This window comes from Poecile atricapillus, chromosome 1 (assembly GCF_030490865.1).
Source record: "Poecile atricapillus isolate bPoeAtr1 chromosome 1, bPoeAtr1.hap1, whole genome shotgun sequence".
Taxonomy (NCBI): domain Eukaryota; kingdom Metazoa; phylum Chordata; class Aves; order Passeriformes; family Paridae; genus Poecile; species Poecile atricapillus.
The window spans coordinates 170479171-170494660 of record NC_081249.1 but is presented as its reverse complement, the minus strand read 5'-3'; the positions used below and the strand labels follow the sequence as shown (position 1 = coordinate 170494660).

The 15490-nt window shown below is 35.9% G+C and overlaps 1 long non-coding RNA gene across 1 annotated transcript in view; it reads left to right on the top strand.

The window, feature by feature from the left end:
• LOC131589182 (uncharacterized) overlaps window positions 1–14562 on the top strand; it is a 53166-nt gene extending 38604 nt beyond the window's left edge. Inside the window, exons 2-3 of the long non-coding RNA XR_009279693.1 lie at window positions 9944–10080; window positions 13868–14562. This is a non-coding gene — a long non-coding RNA (uncharacterized LOC131589182). The remainder of the gene's footprint in view (window positions 1–9943; window positions 10081–13867) is intronic.
• The last annotated feature ends 928 nt before the right edge of the window (window positions 14563–15490 follow it).

Genomic DNA, 15490 nt, shown 5'->3' with positions numbered 1-15490 from the left:
GAGCTTGATGATTTGAAAATTTTGTTCACATATTTCTTCCAGCCTGTATCAAATATTCTGGAAAGTAATCTGCTTCTTCAAACATCTTTTTGGTCCTCTGTTGTATCTGGATAAATGTATCTGAGGACTCCTGGTTTAGTGGACTTCTACTTTCATACTAATAATGCAATAAATGGTCATTATTTTCCAGACAACAAAAATAAGTATTTCATTTGTTGTTCCTTAACTTATTCCACTCATGTGGCTTCTTAAATTTTTGCTTATTTCAGGTCTGGCTCAGCCATATTTCATCAGGCAAAGCTGCCACCAAAGCTTGATGGGAAATTTGTCCAAAATAAAGGCTCTAGGATTTGACATGTATTATTTTGCTGTGTCTTTGTGCTGTTACTGTCTTTCATTTGATTTGGAACATAGATAATTATATTCTAGGTTTAAAACAACAACTTTTTTTTTTCTACAAATAAAATATTTGTTTTACTATACAACGCCTGGAAACACCTTCAAAGAGGTGATTTTAGTATCTTATAATTTTCTGTACACCATAAATAGTTACTTGGAATGTGCTTCTAGTTGTCTGCCCTGAAAGCAAAAAAAATACCGACCAAAAGAATTTAAAGTGCTTAAGAGTTTTAACCACAAAGGATACACAGAGAGGCTAGAATGGCACATGGTGCTGAGCCTGTCAGATTCTTAAAATACCACCAATTTGGTGGTCTATAATCCTGACACTCTTTTCATATATCTGAAAAAAATGCTTAACATCATTTTTAATTGAAACTATAGCTTTCAGGCAAGAGATTTGATTTTTCCAGTATCAATGTTATAAAATAAGGCAGGATTTAGAGATTTAGAATAATAGGGCTGTTCTTTCTAAAAAAATGATTGAAGCTTTATAAAAACATTTTCCAAAGCATTTTACTCAGAAGGGTTCTCTTGTATACCATGTTATCTGCAATTTCTCTTTTCCCATTTTTATTGCAGAACCTTTTTTATAATCTTTGTGTTTTAAAATCCATGTGCCCCTTTATCTTCCTGCCCATGAGAATGAATTCTTTCTTTGTGATTTCATTCCATCAAACTTTTTATGATGTCACAAAAGATTAGATTCAGAGAAAACCTGAGAACTGATTGAAATTAGTGCTCAGGATTCCACAGGATTGAGCCCACTGAAAGAATTGCAGTCATGTTGAGGCATAATTTCTAGCAAAACCCAATGAACTTTAAATGTGAAGTGGTCCAAGAATATATGAAGCATAAGGATGAATATTTCAAAATAAAATGTTTTCCAACATTTTCTCTGAAGGGTTAGCTATACAATTCCAAAAAAAATATCAATTCTTGTTTAAAATCTAAGAATAGAAGGATTTTAAACCAGAAATGATGGTACTAAATAGCATATTTACAGTGTATGAACTTAAAGACATTCTAGAATAGATCTGGAGCTTTGTCATCATTATAACAATCATCTTATAATTATTTATTCCAATATATTTATTCAGAAATTTATGATTGTCTTCACCCTTTTCTTATCTATGTCTTACAAGAAAAATTATATAGAACCAAGAGGACCACTGAAGTAGTGAATTGCAGTGCCACATCAATATTACCTGTTGAGCCACATGTTTGTGTTGCAGTTTGGTTTTGAGTGATTTGTTTGGTTATTTTGGTGAGAAATAAAGTTTTCCTCTCCTCAACAGCAACAACAGTGACAGAGAAGAAGCAAGCCATTCTGAATTTTGGTAGGTGCATTAGTCAGCCTGCCAGTCTTTCAATATGACCAGTTTACTCTTTATGCAAACCATTCTTAGGTTCTTTCACTGCAGAAGTGGAGACAGAATAGGTGCTGCCTTCAGCAGACGAGCTGGGGGCAAACTACCTGTATCATTTTCTGCTATATAGCATGTGCTTACAGATGCCCTCATCCACTTCTCATCAATGAAATTGTAGGAAATAATTGTTGAGATAAGAATCCTGAGAACTTACAGCATGCATGTTGAATCTATTTGATCTTGACAATAAGGTCAGACATTCATTTCACTGAGGTATATGTATATCCTTGAAACATTTTCTCCATCTGACAGCAGCAAGGTATACAGGAGATTGAAAGTGGGTATCCTTCCACCAAAGGAGGACATCCTTGGGTTAGCACAGGATGTTTGTGTATAATGGGATGGAATCTTAAAAGTCTCTGTTGACCTTCCTCACTAAAATGAAAAGAGGACCACGTTACAGACGCGACACTTCATATTGAAGGCTGACCATGGATTCCTATATGCAAATGATGTATGCATTTCATCTTTGTAGATACTAGCAGACTCATATCTGGGGAAGCAGCTGAGAAATTAGTGGTTTCTTAAGTGGGACAGCTACCTTTGGTGATGTTTTTATTTGATGCTTGGCACATTTTAAATTCCATACAAAACAACCTGCCTGCACTGTGATGTGATATCCCTGCAACTTCTGCTCCCTAATTGGATGGAATGGGTTTTCTTCTATCTTCTATTCTTTCTTCATTTCTAGACTAATAAGGTTTTAAAAAGGTACAGTCCTGTAACAGTGTTCATAAGTTCTTTTCACGTATCATATATTACACAAAGTCTCCTAGGTATTCTTTGATTTCCAGGTTTTCCAAGCATCCCTCTCTCCCTTTTTATACTTTTTGAAAGATTATTTCCTTCAGCTTGCATTTTTCCAGAATGAAGCTCATTTTGGGTGATATCCAAAGCCCATTGAGGTCAGAAGAATGTCTCCTCTTGATTTCAGTGAGCTTTGGATTTGTTTCTTTATTTCCTATTTCCAGAAGCCAAATTCTGCACACCTTATTGTTTTAATAGGAATTTTGTATCAGCAAGACAAGCAGCCTTGGCTTTCATAATCCGATATTTTCAGACTCCTTTGCAATATATTTCAGTCTTTTCACTAACCTTTATAATGGCTCAATATAATTTACAAATGTGAGTGCTGTTTATCTGTCACCATGGATAGCTAATGGAAATCTTAAGTAATACTTAAGTGAGTGAACTCTGTTGCATTTGGTACTACCTCTTTCCAAACTTGATATATGTTCTTCCATTACCTTTTGCTTTGGTCTTTTAATTGCTTTGCAGTTCATAAGGCTTTGTAAGGGTTTGGGAAAACATGAATCATTTGTGGGTAAAGTTTTGAAAGGCATTGTAATCAGATATAAAGACCAGCTACAGGTTATATTTTGCATATAACAACTGTTGCCCAGATTCAGGAAAGTGCTTTAACATGTGCTCAAGTCTCTCCCTGCTAAGAAATGCAACTAGATTCTTAAATGTAATTGTATAAGTGGGACTTTGATCTCAATAAAAGTTAAGAAATACTTTATCTTCATTCCTGAATAGCGAGATCGTTTCAAACAGCATCTTTTATATATTATCAGTTCTCTTAGATGAAAAATTCCAAACTGTTCTAAAAAGACTATTCATCACTGCATTATGGTTATCTCTGAAGTGAGTGTGCTATACATCTTGCCCAGAATCTATCATTTCAATTGAAAACGGGGGCAAGTTTAGTGGATGGCCACCAAGATAGTCAGGGACTGGAAGGTTTGCCTCAGGAGGAGAAGCTGAGGCTTGTTCAACATGGGGAAGATATGGCTTTCAGGGGATCTTAGAGGATGGAACCAGTGCTGCATGATGGGATGATTAGAGATAATTGGCAAAAGTTGAAAAAAGACAAGGTCAGGCTGGATTTAAAGAAAAGCTTATTTACAGTTTGGTCAGTGAAGAACAGATCAGAATCTCAGGAATCAGAAGAGATTACAAAGAGAAATTATGCAGTCCTTGAAGGTTTTCAAGACCAATCTGCATATGAATAAGTTGGTCAGATCTCACAGCTGACTCTGCTTTCAGCTGGAGGCTGGACTGGATAAACTTCAGAGGTATCTTCCAACCTGAATTATCCTGTGGTCTTTTGATCCTATTCATTTTCTACTGTTGTTTATGGTCCTAGTCTGCTCTTGGTCTCTTATTGGTTCCGTATTTTTTTTTCCTAATAGCATGTATCCAATTGCTTTTCTGAAAGGAGACGAGATACTGGAAAGCAAGTACTGGAATTCCTTGGACTTACTTGTGAAAAGTATTAACCATACTTTTCTCTTTGGATTTTTTTTTCATTTCTCAGTACCTGCTTCTCTTGGCAAACCAGTTTAATTGTCAGTGGTTCATAAACTAGCTAGGTAATTCTTCTATGATCTGTGGATGCATATGTTCTCCTTCCAGTTTATATTTTTCCTAGCTCTTATTAAGTACTTGTTATAAATAAATGTACCAGTAAGATTCTGCTACTCTAGTTGCTCAGGCATCTTTTCCTTAGTTTTCTTGTTTAAGATGATTGTTTTAATTTTTCCTTTATTCTTTCATTTTTTCTCTTTAATCTTTTGTCAATTTGAGTGATACTTCACAGAATCACGGATCGTGTAATGGTTGGCTTTGGAAGGAACCTCTGGAGGTCATCTGGTACCACCCCCTTTCTCCTGCAGGGTCAAATGAGAAACTTGCCCAGGTCCATGTCCAAATGACTTCTGAATATATTCATGGACAGAGACTCCACAACTTCCCTGGGAAACCTGTGCTACCACTCAGTCACCCTCACAGGAACAGGGTTTCCTGATGTTCAGATGGGAGCTCCCAGGTCTCAGTTGATGCCCATTGCCTCTTGTCCTGTTCAATGGGCACCACTGAAAACCTGCACACATTCAGGTATTTATTTACACTAGGAACCTTTTCTCCAGGTAGTACAGTTCTCTACAGACATTTTTTAGTGTATTGAGTTATTTTAAGGCATTTTAATTTCATACGTAACAGAGGGATTGCAAGGGTAAAGAGCAGCAGCTGAAGAAATCTAATACAAACTAAGTTGTAGTTAATACAAACTATTCATATGCCCAGAGCTTTAGTCAGGCTGAACATAGAATTACAGGTTGACTGAGCAGGTGAAACAAATTTTTCAGACCATGGTGCAGTGCTTTAATACCAAAAACTGTGAGATTAATATGAAGTCCTCTATTAAAATTAGGTGGGGTGCGCTTCAGTATTTTTCCTCATCTTTCAGTAAAAGTTCTAGTTTCAGACTAGCTTTGTCTGGGACAGGACACTTCTGGTTTTTTTTTTTCAGTATCCACTATAAATGCACAAACCTCTTGAAAAATATTTCAGGGAACAATACTGGACATACTCTATTCAGGAAAGTTAATCTATGAAGAGGTACTTCTAGACAGATATTGTTTCTATACAGAAGATACTAAGAATTTTTCAAAGGTAGATTTTCTGGCATTGTCCACTCAAGACATGCATTAGATAAACAGATCCTGATTTGGTCAGCTAATGAACTTGTTTGTTTTTTTATACTTTATATGTTTGTTATATGTTTGTTTATATATTTGTTATTCTATACTATAAATTTTATACTTTGTAAAATAAAGTAATTCCAAGTGGGAACAAGAAAAAGAAATTCTTGAACATCTCCTGGGGGGGAAAAAAAAGTAAAAAAGAAGATATAATTAAAAAAAGGGATTCAGTTTAAAGCTACTTTGGGTTGTTTGAGTTCTACTGTTTGGTTAAAATAAAGACATTCAGTTGAAATATTTGCTATTTTTTATAATGTGAAAATTTGAACCTTTATTTTCCAGAAATGTCTGATTGAAATATATCTACATTTTAAAAGTTTTTTCCACTTTCCTGAGAAACCCATAAATTTAATTTAATTTCTTTTAAGAAGGGGTTCAATGGAAATGACAGTTTTCTGGTAGAGAATTATGTGACAGATTTTTAGCATTTTGTGTAATTCCTTTAACTGAAATAGCTCGGTTTTCATTCTATGGTAGTTATATAGTTTATAAAAATTTTTAGTTTATATTTATGAAGCACTTGAAGACAGAGAAGATTAATCTCTGAATGGAATTATAAAAAATACTGTGGTAGTCTAAAAGACACCAATGAATTGAAAAGACACTGTCAGGAATACCCTGAATCATGGAAATAAATTAATAGTTAATTTAATGAAGTCATTAAAATCTCTGTAGACTTTGTTGTTCAGAGTTATATCAGTCAGGCATTATGTGCAAAAATGAGTACACAGCTTTTTCTTTCCTACTTAGAAATGGCATTTAATGGCATCTGTCACTTTACCATCGAGTCATCTGGGACTGCAAGGTGCCTCTATACTCTCCCTCGCACAACTTCAGTTTTGACTGTCCTGAGTAATTTTGAATCATCAGCAGAACATATAAAGTTTTTATTAGTCTTTATTTGAGGTTACTCAGGAGCAGGCTGAACAGCAGAGATTCCAGCAGAGACCTTGTAACACCCTGCAAGCAACTTCTTCCCTTCTGACAACCAGCTGCTCATTTCTTCTTTTCTCTCCTTGAAAAAAGCTAATAATACTCAAGAGGACCATTCCTCTTGTGCCATGGTAGCTTCATTCTCTTAAAAGCCTGTGAGTTTTCCCAAAGTGCCATGGAAATCCATGCATCCATGACATATGCACCTGAGTATCCAAGTATCGAATTGCAACACTGCAGTTATCAGATCATCTTATCCACATGCTCCTTTGGACAAGCCTAATACATTTTTGAGACATGACTTCCATTTCCAGATCTGCATTTCTTTTTCTCCAGTTGAAATATCTGTCACAGCTGTAACTCCCATCATATTGCCATACTAGGGTAGACTTGTTAAAATATGCAGTCTTTGTCTACTAAATTATTTGGATACTTACCCTTTGATTCCCCCAAGTACTATTTTGCTTCTTTGTTTTTTTCATAGAAAAAGAAGATAAAATGAACAAAATACCACTTATTTTTCTGACTAAATAACTAGCACCAGAGAGTTCATTAAAGAATGCTTATAATGAAAACCAAATTCCAGGAGTTTATTTTATACAAGGAAAACAAAATGAAACAAAGAATCATTTAAGGTAAGGTCCTGCATCTCTACTAATTAGTTACTAACCTGTAACTAATTAAACATTATTGTCTTTATGAGCTTTCTGATATTATTTTCTGTGTTTTGATTTTCAGATACATATGTAAGCAACTTTTATAGAAAGCAAATTAATGTAGGATTTGGCTCTCAGCTATGTCTGGCATATACACATCTGAGATCTGTAATAGAAGACAATGTTTTAGAGACATGCACATTCACATCAGTATCACGTTTCTAAATTTCATAACAGTCTTCATTTTCAGCCTTCATACTTCATACTTTGTGCTAGATTTCCCTATTGTGTCACTTGGCTTTTCTGCCTGTGGAGCACTGAATAAAGCATGGGTAAATTCAATTGGAAATTGCCTGCGCTCTTGACATTTTCTGGTATTGAAAACGTAGCAACAAACAATTCAATTCTGATTTCAGTTTGCTTTAAACTTACAGAAATGGTGCAACTTCTGCCTGTTTCTAATTATTCCTGAAAAGCCAGTAAGGGGTAGTATGAAGTATCATTCAGGAGGATGATTCAGAGTCACCTGGAAGATTTAGCTTTTGTTCTTTGACTGATGACATTCTCCTTGCTAAGGCTGACGTGTGCTGCCCAGACCACAGTTGTTCGTAGTCAAGGCACAAAATCACACCGATGGGTTCAGAGATGGTGAGGACATTATTTTTCTTAGAAATAATAAAAATAAAGAAACAGAAGTGGCTTAAGGAGGTGTTCTATTACTAACAGCATCTTCTGTGGAAAATTGAAATCTCTGCAGCTCATCAATGACATCAGCAGTTACCAAATATTTGAGCTCATCACCGCTACACTCTTATGACAAACATTCAAAACTGGATGCCTGTATTTAAATAGGCTCCCAAATCTATAATGATAATGAATTTTTTAGATAGTGTGATGTTTAGCCGAGTCGTACCTCATACTCATTCACTGAGATTTGTGGATATCTGTCACTGAGAATTAACAACTTTACCAACACAAGGAAGACTAAGCATAGATTTAAAAGTCTAACATTAGATTATTTTGACCTATTTCCTAGAGATTTTTCTTTTTTTGTCTTAAAAACACCCACAGTGAGTAAAGCAATTTTTAAATGTCTTGGCCTGATAGTTACAGCATCTTAAAATCATAGAATTGTTTGGGTTGGAAGGGACCTTAAAGATCATCAAGTTCCAGTCCCCCTGCTGCTTTCCACTAAACCACATTGCTCCAAGTGCCATCCAACCTGTTCTTGAACACTTCCAGGAATGAGGCATCCACAACTTCTCTGGGCAGCATGTTCCTGTGTCTCACTACCCTCTGGGTAAAGAATATCTTCCTTATATCTAATGACTCCTCTTTTATTTTAAAACCATTCCCCCTTTGTCCTGTCTGTGTAAAAAGTTGCACTCCCTCTTTTTGATGAGCTCCCTTTAGGTATTGGAAGTCCACAATGAACTGGAGCCTTATCTTCTCCAGACTCTCTTCTCCAACTTCTCCAACTCTCTGCCTTTCTATGCAGGAGAGGTGCTCCAACACTCTGATCCCTTTCATGGCCCTCCTCTGGATTCACTCCAACAGCTCCATGTCTTTCTTGTGTTGAGGGCCCCAGAACTGGATGCAGAACTCCAGGTGGGGTCTCATGAGAGCAGAGTAGAGGAACAGGATCACCTCCCTTGACCTGCTGGCCACACTGCTTTGGGTGCAGCCCAGGAGTTAAAACATACTCCAATTTTAGTATTAATTTTAGTATTGGTACAATCAAATAAAAAAAATTAGTCAAGATTTCTTAAAGACACATGGAGTAGAAGCAAAATCCTACCAAAATGAAAAGCAAGTTTATTGCTATTCCACAAGTTTTGGTATGAGGTAGTGAGACAGAAAAGCCTGGTATGAGCTGGATGTAAAATGAGCAATTTCAGTATGATTGTTTTATTTTAGGTAGACAAATAAATACATATATAAATGTGTATAAAATCCTTCATCTAACTGTGATTCTTGAGTTGTCTTGATCACTCATAGCTTCCTGCATTAATGCTACTATTTAATATGGATTCTTTTCTATTTCGTTTAACACTGTTCTCACCTTTTCTTAAGTAAATCTCACTCATCCTACCTCCATTTCTCAATGATGTGTTTATTTTCACAGTTCTCTCAACCATCTCTTGCACAGACAAGCTTGCTGACCATTTTCCAGTAACTTTTGAGACCTAAGTATGTACTTTCTTCACATGATCAGCTGGTAATTTAGAATCTAGGTCTCTTCATGCTCTTATTTCCTGGCAGCTTTGTCTAAAAACTATCATGGGGCAGCCAGCCATCCTCAAGTGCTTCATGCAAAAGCTGATGTCTACAGAACTCAGATAGTGATTGTCTTTAGGGATCTTTATTGAACACCCAGTGTATGTGCTTACCTTAAAGTATATTTATTCAGTGTGTCACATGAGAATCTGCACAGCAGATAACAGCAATTTGTGGAACTTCAGTCCTAAGCTGAAAATAACTCTTTTGTAATAGAAGCCGCTTCATTCCTCATGCTCAAAAAATAAAGGAGCAAGCATTGAAACAAGGAAAATGAGCTGATAACTTTACTATGTCTTAGTAACTTGGATTTTTTTCTAATTAACATGGGAAGTTCTTCAAACAGTAGGATAAAGATTTATGTTTTTCTTATCAGGGATAGTATTTACAACAGCTCCAGAAGATAACCCTCTCCTGTGTTAAAATGCTTTTTTTAAAAATCACTGCCAGAAGCAGGCATAAATTCTCCCCTTCCTATGTTCACTGTTGGACCAGTGATTTCTGTGCTGCCTCTGACATACCAGGCATATGAATACCATTGCTGGTATTCAGATAAGATAAATTATGCCTTAGACCTGATGTTTCTTTGTTAGTTTTACAGTATAGCATATAATTTTTTATGAGTATAAACTCGAGTAAAGCTGTCCTATAAAGAAAGCTCTCAAATGGTCATAGGCTTAATGTCCCTCCATTCTTTCTACAGGGAGAAAAATGACTAAAACTTGAAGTCAGACTCTGGCATGCTTGAATACCATATGCCTGCACTATTGAGAGACTGGAGCAGAGTATCTGGAGAAAGATGAGAGAGTGTGGGTGGCAATAGAAAAAACAACCACGACTGTAAGTTAGCAAGATAATATCCTTACTTTCTTCTGTGGGTCTCAAGAGTGATTAAAAAAACATTGGTGTTTTAAAAATATTGCTGAGGACTACAGTGTGACTCATAATGCTTCAGAGAATGGAATTCTTGGAAGTTTCACTGTAATGCCAGATTTTAGAATGGAGGGCAGCAGAGCTGCAGAGAAGTAACATGAGGCTATGTTGAAGGATAAAGAACATTTCTGATGAAATTCAGTTGAGAGAGAAAGAAAGGAAAAGAATGGGTCTAGGGAGATATGACAAGACAATTACTTATACTGGGAACTGTTGCTTGCACTGATGGGAACGTTTCACTGCTTTTTGAAGTTTTATTGGCCAGCACACCTGCCTACACAACACTTGGTCATATGCACAGCAGGGGAAGATAAGTAACTGTGCTGACCAGTCAGACAATGAAAGCAATTACAAGCAAGTCCAAAAGTCTATCCTAGAGCTGACCTAGAAGCTTTAGATAAAAATTTCTTTTCTTTTTTCTCTTTTTTCTCTTTTTTCTCTTTTTTTTCTCTTTTTTCTCTTTTTTCTCTTTTTTCTCTTTTCTTTTCTTTTCTTTTCTTTTCTTTTCTTTTCTTTTCTTTTCTTTTCTTTTCTTTTCTTTTCTTTTCTTTTCTTTTCTTTTCTTTTCTTTTCTTTTCTTTTCTTTTCTTTTCTTTTCTTTTCTTTTCTTTTCTTTTCTTTTCTTTTCTTTTCTTTTCTTTTCTTTTCTTTTCTTTTCTTTTCTTTTCTTTCCTTTCCTTTCCTTTCCTTTCCTTTCCTTTCCTTTCCTTTCCTTTCCTTTCCTTTCCTTTCCTTTCCTTTCCTTTCCTTTCCTTTCCTTTCCTTTCCTCTTCTCTTCTCTTCTCTTCTCTTCTCTTCTCTTCTCTTCTCTTCTCTTCTCTTCTCTTCTCTTCTCTTCTCTTCTCTTCTCTTCTCTTCTCTTCTCTTCTCTTCTCTTCTCTTCTCTTCTCTTCTCTTCTCTTCTCTTCTCTTCTCTTCTCTTCTCTTCTCTTCTCTTCTCTTCTCTTCTCTTCTCTTCTCTTCTCTTCTCTTCTCTTCTCTTCTCTTCTCTTCTCTTCTCTTCTCTTCTCTTCTCTTCTCTTCTCTTCTCTTCTCTTCTCTTCTCTTCTCTTCTCTTCTCTTCTCTTCTCTTCTCTTCTCTTCTCTTCTCTTCTCCTTTCCCTTTCCCTTTCCCTTTCCCTTTCCCTTTCCCTTTCCCTTTCCCTTTCCCTTTCCCTTTCCCTTTCCCTTTCCCTTTCCCTTTCCCTTTCCCTTTCCCTTTCCCTTTCCCTTTCCCTTTCCCTTTCCCTTTCCCTTTCCCTTTCCCTTTCCCTTTCCCTTTCCCTTTCCCTTTCCCTTTCCCTTTCCCTTTCCCTTTCCCTTTCCCTTTCCCTTTCCCTTTCCCTTTCCCTTTCCCTTCCTTGGCTATGACATTGTCCAGGTTATGAAATTTCCAGGTTCAGATCCATGGACATGGGCTGGGCTTGTACCAGAATATCTTCCTTTAAGTGAGTGTCCTCAATATCTGGCAGCTGAGGTAGGATTGAGTTCTCCCTATTGCTCATATTGGAAGCCTAAATGCTAAAATGTAGGCTTTTTATTTATTATTTTAAGAGCATTCCTGTAAGCTAGGTCTCTCCTATAAACTGTAGTTTGTGCATATTATTAAATAAAATACATTGGTTCAGAGTTCTGAAAATGTACCAATGGCTTAAAAGTAGATAATGCTGCTGTCTGGATAGAAAATTTATATATCTTATAAACATTTAATGTTATTTGTCTGATAATTCACTTCTGAAATCTGTCATTACCTGATATTTGGTATTCCCTCTCTGAAAAAAAAAGCCACATAATCAGCAAGGGAGCAAATATGACAACATCCATGTAAGTGATGGTTCTATATCAAGTCAAAATAAATATTTTAAGTGAACAATTATTTGATGCATTCTTGGCTGAAATTTTTTCGTTTAATTTGATCGATGAAGTGTTTGTATAAATTAACTGATTATAACCAATTCCTGAACAATTCATGAAAAGGAAGACATACTACAGACCAGGGAATTTGAATAATGAATATTTTATTTCGCTTGAATAACTGGAAAATGTGTATTTTTGCATTGGCCAAAATGGACAATCCCAAAATAGAATTTTCAATACTTTTTTTTCCTGGAAAATTTAATCAAATTACATTTAGAAATTAAACATGTTAAATGAAAAAGGTGGTCTATTATGAAAATGAGCATTGGGTTTTGTGCTTTTTTGTGTTTTACTTCTAATGTTTTTATGTTATAATGAATTCTTGGTAGAATAATTTTGCAGTTTTCAGAAGAATGACACATGGATTTTAACCAGGTTGAACTGTCAATTGGGTGGATAAAAATTTTGATTAAATTTTTTTCCAGATTTCCTGGGCTCATGGTCTACCAATTCCTTCATTTCCCAAAGCAGTGAACTGAGAAATGTCTATTCATTATGGGGTCAATTTTCTCTCATATTGTCTGTCACCCAGTAAATTTCATAATATGTAAACACAGCCAGACTACTACGATCTCAGCAGTAAAATCTACAATGCATGATGATAGTAGGTTCCCAAATAAACAGGACTTAGGACAGAATGAAAAAATGCACCAAAAATTTGAGTAAACAGCAGCAAGTCAATCTGCATCTTCTCAGTTTGTGTAGGAGAGATAAGTCGGAGCTAGGAAACATTTTCTGTTATGCGCATTAATGGATGTACAACTCATCCAATCACTCAGGAGCTAATACTGCACTTTTTGTTCTATGCATAAAAAATGTCATGCCAAATGACTCTGAGTGGTATCCATAATGATGAATTTACAGCCATCAGTAAGGACACTTCTTTGATTGTCTGCATTAAAGCAGCAGATGATTATGATCCCATCCAGTGATGCTTTTCCTTGGCCTTATTAAAAAGAACAGCATACAAGGCAATCATACCCTTGGGTATCTTTTGACTTGCTCTAAGTATGACTTAAGTGTTGATTTCTTTTCCAAAAACCCCAAATTCCATTTTGCAATGATGACACATCCATTGTCTAAAAACAAACGACATGGGAATTGCAATAAATGCCCTGATTGCTCACCTGGTAGCAAAAATAGCACCAGGTTTCAGAGACAGTATTTGTCTGTGAATGTCTTTCAGCTGTCAGGGCTGTGCACAGGAATAGATATTCTTCTCCCTCTTCTCATTGTCCACAGTTTGGCCCTTATCTCATGCATTTGTAGTACAGTGCTGTGGTCCCTCTTAGAGACCTCAGTGGCTTCTTCCCCATCTTCTGCCTTGTGAACCACTGCCTTACTGCATTGAGCAAGAGGGGCTTGACAGATCTGGGAATGGGCTGTGAGTCAGCGGGCACGTTCAATAACTGGAAAGACAAAATAAACCCTGATTTCCCTTTTTGTCCAGTCTCTTTTCTTGGGTTTAGATTTATTAACAAACCAGAAGATTCCAAAATTATTTCATAGTGACACAGAGTATGTGGTAAAAGAAAAAAGATCTTTGCAGCTTCCAGCAGTGTCTGCAGGAAGTGCTAATATACATCTCTCTGGGTAGCTTCCTATCCAGCTTTAAAAAACAGATGTACTTCTATGGTACGTACCAATTTGTTTCTGTTCGACTGGTAAATCACTATGGAGTTCCTCCAAACCTGTCTTTGTGCTCATGAAAAGGCACCAGAAGACTTTTACTCAGTAAAAAAAACCAAAATGCAAGATCCATGACATTTCTTCCTCAATCTGCTCTTTTTTCTTCCAGTCTGTTCCTCCCAATAGATAACTTCTGGAATTTATTATGGTTGAATGAATCAACTGAAGACAACTCATGGGAATAGGAGAGGTCTGGACGGTCAGTTCCGGGGAACAGTTCCAAATTCTTTTGTTGCTTTTGCTTACCATACTTTTGCTCTGATCAGGTAGATAGAAAAATTGACTCAGTTTGATGTCATGGTAGATTATTTAGTATCAACGTTACTTCAGTCAACTAAACACTGTCAGAAATGCACACAGATCTGCATGTACATCAGAGAAACTAAAGCCCAGCATAATCATTCCAGTGGTATGCATTCTAGAGAAGGCAATATACAATTAAATGATTAAATGAAATAGAGGGAGTTAGACAACTGAGTTTCATCTAATCTCTTCCATTTCCCCAAAACTGTTTATTATTCACCAACACACATGCAATGGATGTGTTCCTCTTCTGAGTGAGAAGACATAGAAATTAACTTTGTAATAAAAAAAAAAAAATATATTTATCACTTCTTGAAATAACAATTTTATTCTGTAAAATGCACAACTCCCTGCCTCTCCCTTTGCAATACACTTTCCAAATACACTTTGGGCTAATTTTGGTCTCTGCAATTGTATGCATCTATGTGTTAGTGGCACAGTATGTTCTCTATGTCCAGCAGCCTTGTGCCCTATTCTTTCTTGATTATCCTTCATCACAAATGGAAAGTGATCAAATAAACAATGTTTTTTTTCTTGCTTGGAATTGTGCAACTTCCAGAATTTCTTCAGCTCGGTGCCATAGTTTTTTTAAGGGTCACTTCCATTAGAACAATTCTTACAATTCATAAGATATATATTAAAATTTTATTTATAATGTAATAAAATGTATTTTTTAATAAACATACATTTCAAAATTTATCCACATGTTATGAAATTATTTTTTTATTCTTAGGCATTATTCTCACTATCAGGTCTTTGGCACTAAAGATATCTTTGACATAATTATGCTTGCAAAGTTATATGAACTCAGAGAAACCTGTGGAAGATGTTTCAACAAAATTTTTAAAATTTATGATACTTGAAGTGAGGTTCTGTGCTGTGACACCTCATTTAATTTCTGTAAGATGGTGCATAATTTGAGAATTTATCTGTGACAACCGGTTGTGATTAAATAACTATGCTGAATTTTTGTCTACTGCAAGGGATTAGCTCAGTTGATTAGAGCACGGTAGTCATAATGCCAGGGTTGTGGGTTTCATCCCCATATGGGCCATTCATGTAAGAGTTGAACTTGATAATCCTTGTGGGTCCCTTCCAGCTCAGAATATGCTGTTATTCTGAATGTATATCCTGACTGACTCTTCAGGCAAGAAAAGTAAGACGTAAGAAAAATAGAAATATGACCCTAAAAATACAACCTGGGGTGACTTGGAATGGAATGTAAAAATCTGGTCAAATGCAGACTACTGAAGCACTAGTTGCTTTATAAACCTAATATGGTGAGAAGATGGACATGAAAGAATGAAAGCTTTGTCATGGTTCTTTCCCTCATTGCTAGGGGTTTCAGTAAAATCCAAATCTGTTTATAATTTTCTATAATGCCCATTGCCCATTTCTATAATATCCATTTATAATGGATAATGAATGC